Here is a 12,385-nt window from a genome sequence, read left to right as displayed (position 1 = left end):
AATCCCTCTGTTTAACTTGTCTAGAGTTGTTTCTGTTTTCCTGATTGGACCCTGATTGCTACATTATCAGCCCCAGCAGGGACCTGAATTTGTTTTTTGAGCCAGAAGGCACAAATCACAAGCTGTTTCTCCTGTTGGCAGGTATCCACCTATAGTCCAAAATATCATGTTCAGGGCATAGCTATTTTGAGCAGATAGACTGTCACTCCAAACTTTCTGGTGCAGCTAGGAATAGGACAGCCCAGAAACTGGTGGAGCAGGGGTAAAGCAGGCAGACGGAGGTGAGGAGGGTTGAGAGTTGAGGAAGGACTACAAAGATTTAAGAAGAGTTACCCAAACACACAAAAAAGCAAAGTGTGATACCAGAAATCCAGCAAGAAATCAGTGACCAGTTGTAACCAACTGGGTTGAAAGTGAAAGGCAGGTCAGTCCAGGGGAGTGAATTCCAGGAACATGACTGAGATAGACTGGGATAAGAAAAAGTGGATATTTCAGAAATGTCAGGGTTAGCTATGCACAGATGTGCTTACCCAGAGGGTTGGACAGTGTCAAGAATAGTCTCATAAAGGGACTTGGAAGCAATTATGATTTATCTGAGTTTGCCCCTAAGGACATTATTCCACCTGCCCCTTCTTCCTTTTATTTTCTTAATAACTGTCTTTTATTTCATGATTATTTTAGTTTCTTTTTCATTTTATTGAAGAGTCTCTCCTTTTTAAGCAATGAAATGATACGTGCTAATTGTAATATATATTAGAATGTATAGATAAATGACAAGAAAAACATAAGGTTCATCTGTAATCCAACCATTCAAGGCAAACCTTCCGATCTTTTTTATGTCTCTGTACTCACATGCATATACCTATGGTCATATGTACATCTTTTAAAACCAAAATTACTTCACTTCTTAAAGCAGAAATAAGAGGGAAGAATCTTATAATACTAGATTTTTTTTAAGTATGCCAACTGACAAAATTAGAAATTTCAGAAATGAATTCAAATCTACAAAACTAGTTAATACATGAAAATTTTGGTGAAATAAACAACAGATAAATGAATCCCTGTTAAACAATATAGGAGAAACTAGACATCATTTAAAAGAATCTATACATATAACCACACTTTATACGACATGCCAGTTGATTCAGAGGATTCTATTTTCATATGAAGACAAATATTTCAAAAATTTATCGCCAAATATAGAAGACAATACAATAATACAGCTTTCTTAACAGAAAACAAGCTACCAATTTTAGAGCACTGAACATTTAAATAAATTATTAATGGCAAGATCAATGTGGGTTTTATGCTATAAAACACAAAGGCAACTATTTAATTAAAAAGTGAATTCAAGATAAAGATCAGTGGAATAAGAAAGCACTGAAAATAAATGTCAAGTAAAGTTTATTGTCTATAACATATGAGGGACTGAAATAATATGAAAGATTAGTACCCTTTTATGGAGAGATAGCCAAAATATATAAATAACAAAAAATACAAAAGTAAATAAGCACAGGTGAAAATTCCCTGCCTTACTAAATTTAAAACAGTAATGAGGTAATAGTTCACTCTGTCAAAAGTAAATGTGAGAAAAATCCAATGTTAGCATAATAATGGGTAAACAGGTAGGTGGACATTGCATATAGTACTGCAAATGAGGAAAACCTTTCTAAAAAGCAACATGCAAATATCCCTGTTAATCCCACTTTGGGGAAGAAAAAAAGAAACATTTTAAAAACTGTTTTTTTAATATCTGTAATATTTTATTATTGTGAAAAACTGGTTATGTCAAATGGCCCAAACAGAGAAAGTAAGTCATTATGAAAACACTAATACATTAATATGGTAGAATATTGAATTATTAATAGAAATAATAAATCTCTGGTCAATGTGTATTAGTGGAAAAGAAAAAAATAGAAATTAAAATAGCATGAAAACTTATTGATATAACTATATAAACATTACATCTACACAACAATATTTTAAAAGAAAGCAAGCAGAATCTTGTAAACGGCAAATATTTTATGATACAGGCATTCTTTGTACTCTTTGCTGATATGTTTAGAATTTTTCGCTTGGATCAAGTGTAAGTTTGGTTAAATACACATAAAATCATAACAAATGCAATTTTCAATGAATTTTCCTAGATAATCAATTATGAAATTTGGCAGGTGACATAGCTCACAATTCTCTATCCTACTCCAACCCATCCCTATTAAAGAACTCATAGGAATGGCTGCTATGTAGGACAGAACTTTCCACCTTTAGTTATATTAACAGATTCTGTGGTAGTCGGCTTATCTAGATCTCCCATTCAGGACTGAGACATTCATTCATCACTCATTCTCCCACCTTTCAGAGAAGTGTCTCTCCAAGATCTGCCCTCCTTCTGCTAAAGAAAACTGCCTTGCCTAAAGTCATGCCCCTCTACTAGAAGGCAGCCACGTCTAAAGACTGGCCAGTGATGGGAGGGGTTAGGGGGAGAATAACAAAGGCGCCAGACTCCTTGCTTCAAGGAAGGCCACCTCTGAAGGGTCATCTCCTATAGGCGGCTTTGTCGCAGCTACATCACTGTTTACTCCTCCCTCTGTCCAACCTGCCAATAAGAGAGACCAACACTGAACCTGCAATATGGCACCATTCTTCCAGAAGACCAACCAGCCACTTGATGGCAAATTGATTATACTGGATTCATTTTGACAAGAATAAAAAACATTTTGACTATGGATTTGCCTTTGCTCTCCTGAAGGCCTCAGGCAGCACCTCTACTGAGGGCATGTAAAGTGTTTGATCCACCAACACAGAATCCTTTGTGACATTTTTATTGGACCCAGGAACCCATTTCACAGCAGAGTTGATGCAACAGTGGCACATGACCATGAGATCTACTCCTTCTATTTCATACCACACTACACATAAGTTGTCAGCTTAGCAGAGTGATGAAATGTCTTTTTGAAGGTACAACTGCACTACCACTATGGAGATGACACTCTGCAAAGATGGAGTGACATCTAAGATGCAGAAACATACACGATATATCAGTAATTGTTATATGGGCCTGTGTTCTCGATAGGCATAATACATGGTTCTCGAATCCCAGGGAAGGAAGTAGGATGGCCCTTGGCTCTATTTACCATTATTCACAAAGACCACTGTGGTATTATTTATGCTTCTTGTCCCAGCAACTCTGGACTCTGTGGGTTTAGGGTTCCTGGTGATTGGGTAGTTCTTCACCCAATTTTGATGGTAAATGGAGCAGCTACTGCCTGAGAGGCATGGTAACCACAGGCCCGCCAGATAAGCCACCTACATAACAGAGCCAAAAATGGATTGTAGAGCAGGCAATGAATATCAGTTGCAACCTTTAGACCAGGAGCAGTACCAGGGGATGTAGTTTGTCCCACTAATCTCTCCCTTCTAAGTTTCCCCAGGAAAAAAAGACCAACCAGGATCCTGCAGGAGCTGTGACCAGAACTTTTTACACAAAGTCAGTAGATCCAGTGCAAAGGGTTGGCTGTAATGGATGCTACGGTGTGCCACTCAGATCCTCCTTTTTGGGTTCGGGCAATCATCCCTTCAGCTGCTAGGAGCAAGGGCAGCTGATGGCTCTCAGATGAATCTATCTTCTGATATTGTCCTCAGCTAAAGAGAGACTCCTTGCCCAAGCTCCTAGGTAGCCCACACCTAATGACTAGTCCATGCCCAGATATGAAGGCCCAGCCTTCTTTCTACTCAGTTCTTCTTCTTTCACTCCTCCTCTGGTATTGAATCCCTGGGCACTCCCCAGCAAACTTCCTACATGCAAATATCCATCTGAGTCAGTTTCCAAGGGAATCATTATACAACAGTTATATTTTTTTTAACATAAATATTAACACATAAGGCTTTGTGTGACTATTATCTATAGATAGTAGGAATATATAGAGATACTACAGATATAGACATATAGATATTATATATAGATACATACAGATATATAGATATTAAGAATCCCTGGGTCTATGTCTGGAAAGCTCATCTACCTCACCAGCAATATTGACACTATTTCTTCCCCTTTTGGAGACCTCATTTTCCTGGGACCCCACTGCATGTGTTGAATGCTAGAAGCAGCCAGGAAGCCATTCAGTACTCCTTCTGTTTAATTGACATTTCCTTTCTTCCTTAGCTCTCTGGTTGTATCAGGCCCTGAGCTTTTCTATCCCATCTTTCCAGAAAGCCATGGGTCCCATTAGCTGTCACTTGTCTCCCTCCACCCACAGTCAAGTAAGTCCCAGATACTGAGAAAGCTGTGGGAACCTCTCCAGTGTCAGCAGGAGGAGAGGACCTTAGATTCCTCTGGCTAGCAGTCACCATCTCATTTCTGCTTCTTTCCTTTGCCTCCATTGCTTTTTCTCTCATAACTAGAGAAATAAGTCACTATCTCCATCCACTGTGTCTTCTGCCTACTGGGATTTCAATAGCTTTTTTTTTTTGAGAGGGCATCTCTCATATTTATTGATCAAATGGTTGTTAACAACAATAAACTTCAGTATAGGGGGTCAATGCTCAATGTACAATCATTAAGCCATCTCAAGCCTAACTCTCGTCAGTCTCCAATCTTCTGAAGCATAATGAACAAGTTCTTACATGGTGAATGAATTCTTACATAGTGAATAAATTCTTACATGGTGAACAGTACAAGGGCATTCATCACAGAAACTTTCGGTTTTGATCACGAATTATGAACTATAAACAATCAGGTCAAATATGAATGTTCATTTGATTTTTATACTTGATTTATATGTTGATCCCACATTTCTCCCTTTATTATTATCATTATTTTAATTTTTAATAAAATGCTGAAGTGGTAGGTAGATGAAAAATAAAGGTAGAAAACATAGTTTAGTGTTGTAGTAGAGCAATTGTAGATGATCACGTGTGTGCCTGTAGACTATGTGTTAATCCAAGCTAGACAAGGGCAATAAACAATCCACAGATGCAGAAGATTTCTCTCAAAGCAGGGGGGATGAGGTTCTGAGCCTCACCTCTGTTGATCCCCAATTTCTCACCTGATGGCCCCCCTGCGACTGTGCCTGTCTTAGGTTGTTCCTCCCTTGAGGAATCTTACCCGTCTCTGGCTAACCAGTCATCTTCCGGGACCATACAGGGAAATGTAAAGTTGGTAAGTGAGAGAGAAGCCATATTGTTTGAAAAGGTTAGCTTTTTATTCTTTGCAGATTTATGCCCTGTGGCTTCTATGCCCAGCACTTGTCTCGAGGTATCTTTACCACCTGGAGGAATTATGATACTCGGTAACTTCGATATGAGGCATGAATTCTATTTAAGGGTTGTAATTAGGAAGGAAGAAGAAAAGCTATAGAGGTAGCATATGGAAGAAAACATGGGAGGATTGATTATTTCGTTGACATATCTTCTTGTAGAGTACCTTAAGTATGATTAGGTTTTAAACTAGTAACTAATTTGTACACACATATTAACATAATAGGAATACGGTGACATAAACAAAGCAAATCTAAAATTACCAGCCATCTCCAGTGAAGCCAAGAAAACCATTTACGCACCCTAGGCATTTGTGAAAATTAGTCTATGATATGATGGATATTGTCCAACTGAACTTGAACAGTCTGAGAGAAGTCAGACAGATTAAAGCAACCCATTTCTGGGATCTGTTCACATCCCATATGTTCTTTTAACCATAGATAGTCTATAGTCGTAAGATTTTGGAGCGCTACAACTTGCACCCCTCCCAACTCCTGGTTGAGTTCCAACAGTACAGATCCAGTCAAATTTGTTGTTTCACAGTATGCACATGCCAGCCTAGACATCTCCCTCCTCATTCCAATGGCAAGTCCAGGAAACGGTGGGGTGGACGCACCCACGACCGCAGCATCGCCCGGATCCCAGTGGAAGCTTTTTGATGATCATCCCCTGGCACGAGTCCTCCAGAGAGTGCTGATGCCGGAAGCTCCTCCTCATATCGTATCTTAGTTCATTTTCTGGGTATCCAAGCTAAGCCTTGATCTTCTGCATAGAAACAAACAGACCATTTGCCCACACTTTGACATGCCCTCTATACCACTGTGCATAACTCATTGGAGGTCAGCACACAGGGATGGCTTTTTTTTTTATTAAGAGAAAGGAATATTATCAGAAAAGAGTACCTCCATAGCTGATCATCTGACACCCTTTAAGTGATCAACATTAAGGATATTTAAAGCATGCATTGATCTTTGATTTACCAATAGTTTTATCCTATCAAGGAGTAATCGCCCTTTTCTTTCTTTCTTTCTTTTTTTTTTTACTCTTTAATCTACACTTACATGAAGAGTACTATGTTTACTATGCTCTCCCCTATATCAGGTCCCCCCTAACAACCACATTACGGTTACTGTCCATCAGCTTAGCAAAATGTTGTAGAATCCCTACTTGTCCTCTCTGTGTTGTGCAGCCCACCCTCCCCTTTCTCCCTCCCCCCCATGCATGCTAATCTTAATACCCCCCTTCTTCCCCCCCCCTTATCCCTCCCTGCCCACCCATCCTCCCCAGTTCCTTTCCCTTTGGTACCTGTTAGTCCATTTTTGGGTTCTGTAATTCCGCTGCTGTTTTGTTCCTTCAGTTTTTCCTTTGTTCTTATACTCCTCAGATGAGTGAAATCATTTGGTATTTCTCTTTCTCCACTTGGCTTATTTCACTGAGCATAATACTCTCCAGCTCCATCCATGTTGCTGCAAATGGTTGGATTTTTCCACTTCTTATGGCTGAGTAGTATTCCATTGTGTATATGTACCACATCTTCTTTATCCATTCATCTACCGATGGACATTTAGGTTGCTTCCAATTCTTGGCTATTGTAAATAGTGCTGCGATAAACATAGGGGTGCATCTGTCTTTCTCAAACTTGATTGCTGCGTTCTTAGGGTCAATTCCTAGGAGTGGAATTCCTGGGTCAAATGGTAGGTCTGTTTTGAGCATTTTGATGAACCTCCAAACTGCTTTCCACAATGGATGAACTAATTTACATTCCCACCAGCAGTGTAGGAGGGTTCCCCTTTCTCCACAGCCTCGCCAACATTTGTTGTTGTTTGTCTTTTGGATGGCAGCTATCCTTACTGGTGTGAGGTGATACCTCATTGTACTTTTAGTTTGCATTTCTCTGATAATTAGCGATGTGGAGCATCTTTTCATGTGTCTGTTGTCCATCTGTATTTCTTTTTTAGAGAACTGTCTGTTCAATTCCTCTGCCCATTTTTTAATTGGGTTATTTGTTTTTTGTTTGTTGAGGCATGTGAGCTCTTTATATATTCTGGACGTCAAGCCTTTATCGGATCTGTCATTTTCAAATATATTCTCCCAAACTGTAGGGTTCCTTTTTGTTCTATTGATGGTGTCTTTCGCTGTACAGAAGCTTTTCAGCTTAATGTAGTCCCACTTGCTCATTTTTGCTGTTGTTTTCCTTGCCCGGGGAGATATGTTCAAGAAGAGATCACTCGTGTTTATGTCTAAGAGGTTTTTGCCTATGTTTTTTTCCAAGAGTTTAATGGTTTCATGACTTACATTCAGGTCTTTGATCCATTTTGAGTTTACCTTTGTATATGGGGTTAGACAATGGTCCAGTTTCATTCTCGTACATGTAGCTGTCCAGTTTAGCCAACACCACCTGTTGAAGAGACTGTCATTTTGCCATTGTATGTCCTTGGCTCCTTTATCAAATATTAATTGACCATATTTGTTGGGGTTAATGTCTGGAGTCTCCAATCTGTTCCACTGATCAGTGGCTCTGTTCTTGTGCCAGTACCAAGTTGTCTTGATTACTATGGCTTTGTAGTAGAGCTTGAAGTTGGGGAGTGAGATCCCCCCTACTTTATTCTTCTTTCTCAGGATTGCTTTGGTTATTCGGGGTCTTTGGTGTTTCCATATGAATTTTTGAATTATTTGTTCCAATTCATTGAAGAATGTTGCTGGTAATTTGAGAGGGATTGCATCAAATCTGTATATTGCTTTGGGCAGGATGGCCATTTTGACGATATTAATTCTTCCTAGCCATGAGAATGGGATGAGTTTCCATTTATTAGTGTCCCCTTTAATTTCTCTTAAGAGAGACTTGTAGTTTTCAGAGTATAAGTCTTTCCCTTCTTTGGTTAGGTTTATTCCTAGGTATTTTATTCTTTTTGATGCAATGGTGAATGGAATTGTTTTCCTGATTTCTCTTTCTATTGATTCATTGTTAGTGTATAGGAAAGCTACAGATTTCTGTGTGTTAATTTTGTATCCTGCAACTTTGCTGTATTCTGATATCAGTTCTAGTAGTTTTGGAGTGGAGTCTTTAGGGTATTTTATGTACAGTATCATATCATCTGCAAATAGTGACAGTTTAACTTCTTCTTTACCAATCTGGATTCCTTGTATTTCTTTGTTTTGTCTGATTGCCATGGCAAGGACCTCCAGTACTATGTTAAATAACAGTGGGAAGAGTGCACATCCCTGTCTGGTTCCTGATCTCAGAGTAAATGCTTTCAGCTTCTCGCTGTTCAGTATAATGCTAGCTGTGGGTTTATCATATATGGCCTTTATTATGTTGAGGTACTTTCCCTCTATTCCCATTTTGCTGAGAGTTTTTATCATGAATGGATGTTGAATTTTGTCAAATGCTTTTTCAGCATCTATGGAGATGATCATGTGGTTTTTGTCTTTCTTTTTGTTGATGTGGTGGATGATGTTGATGGATTTTCAAATATTGTACCATCCTTGCATCCCTGGGATGAATCCCACTTGGTCATGGTGTATGATCCTTTTAATATATTGTTGAATTCTGTTTGCTAATATTTTATTGAGTATTTTTGCATCTACATTCATCAGGGATATTGGTCTGTAATTTTCTTTTTTGGTGGGGTCTTTGCCTGGTTTTGGTATTAGGGTGATGTTGGCTTCATAGAATGAGTTTGGGAGTATTCCCTCTTCTTCTATTTTTGGAACACTTTAAGGAGAATGGGTATTATGTCTTCTCTGTGTGTCTGATAAAATTCCGAGGTAAATCCATCCAGCCCCGGGGTTTTGTTCTTGGGTAGTTTTTTGATTATCGTTTCAATTTCTTTGCTCGTAATTGGTTTGTTTAACTTTTGTGTTTCTTCCTTGGTCAGTCTTGGGAGGTTGTATTTTTCTAGGAAGTTGTCCATTTCTTCTAGGTTTTCCAGCTTGTTGGCATATAGGTTTTCATAGTAGTCTTTAATAATTCTTTGTATTTCTGTGGAGTCTGTCGTGATTTTTCCATTCTCATTTCTGATTATGTTGATTTGTGTTGATTCTATTTTTCTCTTAATAAATTGGGCTAGAGGCTTATCTATTTTGTTTATTTTCTCAAAGAACCAGCTCTTGGTTTCGTTGATTTTTGCTATTGTTTTATTCTTCTCAATTTTGTTTATTTCTTCTCTGATCTTTATTATGTCCCTCCTTCTGCTGATTTTAGGTCTCATTTGTTCTTCTTTTTCCAGTTTCGATAATTGTGATGTTAGACTATTCATTTGGGATTGTTCTTCCTTTTTCAAGTGTGCCTGGATTGCTATATACTTTCCTCTTAAGACTGCTTTCGCTGCGTCCCACAGAAGTTGGGGCTTGGTGTTGTTGTTGTAATTTGTTTCTATATATTCCTTGATCTCTATTTTGATTTGTTCATTGATCCATTGATTATTTAGTAGCATGTTGTTAAGCCTCCATGTGTTTGTGAGCTTTTTTGTTTTCTTTGTAGAATTTCAATATTTTGGAATTTACTGAGGCTCTTTTTGTGAGCTAGTATGTGGTCTATTCTGGAGAATGTTCCATGTGCACTTGAGAAGAATGTATATCCTGTTGCTTTTGGATGTAGAGTTCTATAGATGTCTATTAGGTCCATCTGTTCTAGTGTGTTGTTCAGTGCCTGTGTGTCCTTACTTATTTTCTGCCCGGTGGATCTATCTTTTGGGGTGAGTGGTGTGTGGAAGTCTCCTAAAATGAATGCATTGCAGTCTATTGCCCTCTTTAGTTCTGTTAGTATTTGCTTCACATATGCTGGTGCTCCTGTATTGGGTGCATATATATTTAGAATGGTTTTATCCTCTTGTTGGAGTGAGCCCTTTATCATTATGTAGTATCCTTCTTTATCTCTTGTTACTTTCTTTGTTTTGAAGTCTATTTTGTCTGATATTAGTACTGCAACCCCTGCTTTCTTCTCACTGTTGTTAGCCTGAAATATGTTTTTCCATCCCTTGGCTTTTAGTCTATGCTTGTCTTTGAGTTTCAGGTGAGTTTCTTGTAAGCAGCATATAGATGGGTCTTGCTTTTTTATCCATTCTATTCCTCTGTGTCTTTTGATTGGTGCATTAAGTCCATTTACATTTAGGGTGACTATTGAGAGATATGTACTTATTGCCATTGCAGGCTTTAGATTCGTGGTTACCAAAGGTTCCAGGTTAGCTTCTTTAGTATCTTACTGCCTAACTTAGCTCGCTTATTGAGCTGTTATATACACTGTCTGGAGATTCTTTTCTTCTCTCCCTTCTTATTCCTCCTCCTCCATTCTTCATATGCTGTGTGTTTTGTTCTGTGCTCTTTTTAGGAGTGCTCCCATCTAGAGCAGTCCCTGTAGGATGCCCTGTAGAGGTGGTTTGTGGGAAGCAAATTCCCTCAGCTTTTGCTTGTCTGGGAATTGTTTAATCCCACCGTCATATTTAAATGATAGTCGTGCTGGATACAGTATCCTTGGTTCAAGGCCCTTCTGTTTCATTGCATTAAGTATATCATGCCATTCTTTTCTGGCCTGTAGGGTTTCTGTCGAGAAGTCTGATGTTAGCCTGATGGGTTTTCCTTTATAGGTGACCTTTTTCTCTCTAGCTGCCTTTAAAACTCTTTCCTTGTCCTTGATCCTTGCCATTTTAATTACTATGTGTCTTGGTGTTGTCCTCCTTGGATCCTTTCTGTTGGGAGTTCTGTGTAATTCTATGGTCTGTTCGATTATTTCCTCCCCCAGTTTGGGGAAGTTTTCAGCAATTATTTCTTCAAAGAGACTTTCTATCCCTTTTCCTCTTTCTTCTTCTTCTGGTACCTCTATAATACGAATATTATTCCTTTTGGTTTGGTCACATAGTTCTCTTAGTGTTGTTTCATTCCTGGAGATCCTTTTATCTCTCTCTATGTCAGCTTGTATACGTTCCTGCTCTCTGGCTTCTATTCCTTCAATGGCCTCTTGCATCTTATCCATTCTGCTTATAAATCCTTCCAGGGATTGTTTCACTTCTGTGATCTCCTTCCTGACATCTGTGATCTCCCTCCAGACTTCATCCCATTGCTCTTGCATTTTTCTCTGCATCTCATCCCATTGCTCTTGCATTTTTCTCTGCATCTCTGTCAGTATGTTCATGATTTTTATTTTGAATTCTTTTTCAGGAGGACTGGTTAGGTCCGTCTCCTTCTCAGGTGTTGTCTCTGTGATCTTTGTCTGCCTGTAGTTTTGCCTTTTCATGGTGATAGAGATAGTTTGCAGACCTGGTAAGAGTGACTGCTGGAAGAGCTTCCCTTCTTGTTGGTTTGTAGCCTTCCTGTCCTGGGAGAATAGCGACCTCTAGTGGCTTATGCTTGCCAGCTGTGCACAGACAGGGCTTCTGCTACCTGCCCGTTTGCTATGGAGTTTATCTCCACTGTTGCTGTGGGCGTGGCCTGGCTGGGGCTGCTCCTCCAAAGTGGTGGAGCCCCTTTGGAGGGAGAGCGGCCGGGAGGCTATTTTTCTCCATAAGGGGCCTCTGTGCTCCCTGTTGTCCAGGGGGTTCGAGTGCCGAGAGATCCCCAGATTCCCTGCCTCTGGTCTAAGTGTCCTGTCCTGCCCCTTTAAGACTTCCAAAAAGCACTCTCCAAACCAAAACAACAAGAGCAACGAGAGAGGGAGCAGAAAAAGAAAAAAAAAGGAAAAAACACGTGATTTTTTTTTTTTTCCCTCAGGCGCCGGTCCCAGGTACCCGCTCAGTGGTCCTGCTGCCCTGCCTCCCTAGCACCGGGGTCCCTGTCCCTTCAAGACTTCCAAAAAGCACCCGTCCACCGGTCCTGCAGGGAAAAACACGCGATATTCTTTGTCTTCAGGTGCCGGTCCCAGGCATCTGCTCACCAGTCCTGCTGCTCTGCCTCCCTAGCACCGGGGTCCCTGTCCCTTTAAGGCTTCCAAAAAGCACTCGCCAAAAAGAGAAAAAAAAAAAGGGGGAAAGCGCGCGATTTCCTCCGTCCTCAGGCGCCGGTCTCAGGCACCCACCCACCAGTCCCGCAGGGAAAAATGCACGATATTCTTTGCCCTCAGGCGCCGGTCCCAGGCACCCGCACACCAGTCCCGCCGCCCTGCCTCCCTAGCACCGGGGTCCCTGTCCCTTTA

General features: G+C 40.0%; 1 long non-coding RNA gene across 3 annotated transcripts in view; it reads right to left on the bottom strand.

Annotated features, from left to right (window-relative positions):
• The window catches only part of LOC118974012 (uncharacterized), a 111,826-nt gene that overhangs the window by 53,047 nt on the left and 46,394 nt on the right, over nucleotides 1-12,385 (bottom strand). Inside the window, exon 4 of one of the 3 annotated variants that reach the window (XR_012122617.1) lies at nucleotides 1,341-6,024. The exons of the other annotated variants lie outside the window; for them this stretch is intronic. This is a non-coding gene — a long non-coding RNA (uncharacterized lncRNA). Of the gene's footprint in view, nucleotides 1-1,340; nucleotides 6,025-12,385 lie in introns of those variants that run through there. 3 annotated transcript variants of the gene reach the window in all.

The sequence above is a fragment of the Manis javanica genome, chromosome 11, assembly GCF_040802235.1.
Source record: "Manis javanica isolate MJ-LG chromosome 11, MJ_LKY, whole genome shotgun sequence".
Taxonomy (NCBI): domain Eukaryota; kingdom Metazoa; phylum Chordata; class Mammalia; order Pholidota; family Manidae; genus Manis; species Manis javanica.
This window is presented reverse-complemented; position numbering and strand designations above follow the sequence as displayed.